Here is a 1,246-nt window from a genome sequence, read left to right on the forward strand (position 1 = left end):
TATTTTAAGTATCTTATGGAAGTTGTATGAAATAAATTTGAAATTACAGATACTGAAAAAAAATATATGTAGGAAAAGTATTACACTTGAGAGGATTTATTTTCTTTATTTTTTTATCATTCTTGGGTATCAGAATGTGATGTAAAGTTTACCTGGAATTCCCATCACCTTGTGGGTTACCTGTAAGATTGGAATTTTTTATTACTATTGGAATTGGCATGTAATTTCACATGCACCCAGGCCTGAGTAGATACACATAATTGGAGCTAGAGAACCTTTTAGCTAGAGAAGCCTACAGATCAAGAGAACAAAATATAGATCCAAGTAAGCTGACCAAACTGAGATCAAAGGATGCACTGCAGCAGGTACATTCATGGCACTAGAAGCGAGGACAGTGAGACTTTTGTCTCTTGTACTTCAGACATGTGGTCAGGAGAGACCAGTCCCCGGAGAAGAACATCATGCCTGGTAAAGGAGAGCCAATGGGAAAGAGGAAGGCCTTCGACAAGAAGGACTGACACACTGGCTACAACAATGGGCTTACACATAAAAACAACTGTGAGGAAGGTCCCGGCAGTGTTTCCTTCTGTTGTACATCGGGTTGCTGTGACTCGGCACTGACTTGACAGCATATAACAGCCTCCACTAGGTAAGGGCATTAATGAAAATTTGTGTAGCAATTTACAAGTTACGTAAACATTAGTAAAGTACCTTTGTTATGTATAAAAATCTAATTTAATCTTTGTGAGAAAGGCATCATACAGTGCATGAATAATTAAGAATTTACTTTGGTAATAAATGAAAACAAAGCAGAATTCAGTGTTCTGCTTTCAGGTAATAAAGCGGGAACACAGGGGAGTGGTGGTTCATTAATAAGGCCCATGTAGCCATATCCCATTTTGGAGGGAGTTCTCTGCTAAACTAATGGACAGGATTAGGGCAGATTGAGACTTGACTTTAGTAGAGGGTGTAAACCAAGGAACCTTTAAGACTACTTTATTAGAGGGTGTGATTTTAAGCACCGTCCTCTGTTTCTTTGGAGGTTTGGTCTGCTAAAAGACAAAAACCACATGTTGTCATTTGAGTCCTAAGAGAATAGGGGTAGAGTTTAGCCTGTCAATCAGATGGCATCTTGATGATCTCATTTGTAGGCGCTAAGGAGATAAATAGCTCATTGGAGGCAGCCACACACTCATTTCCCTGTGAGACATAATTGACGACGACGAAGACAAGCCTGATGGAGCTA

General features: G+C 39.5%; 1 protein-coding gene across 2 annotated transcripts in view; it reads right to left on the reverse strand.

Moving 5' to 3' along the window:
- NFKB1 (nuclear factor kappa B subunit 1) overlaps positions 1-1,246 on the reverse strand; it is a 149,312-nt gene that overhangs the window by 46,705 nt on the left and 101,361 nt on the right. The gene's annotated exons all lie outside the window — the stretch shown is intronic.

This window comes from Echinops telfairi, unplaced genomic scaffold, assembly GCF_000313985.2.
Source record: "Echinops telfairi isolate 266 unplaced genomic scaffold, ASM31398v2 ScPeMD7_7468;HRSCAF=8506_0, whole genome shotgun sequence".
NCBI classification, from domain to species: domain Eukaryota; kingdom Metazoa; phylum Chordata; class Mammalia; order Afrosoricida; family Tenrecidae; genus Echinops; species Echinops telfairi.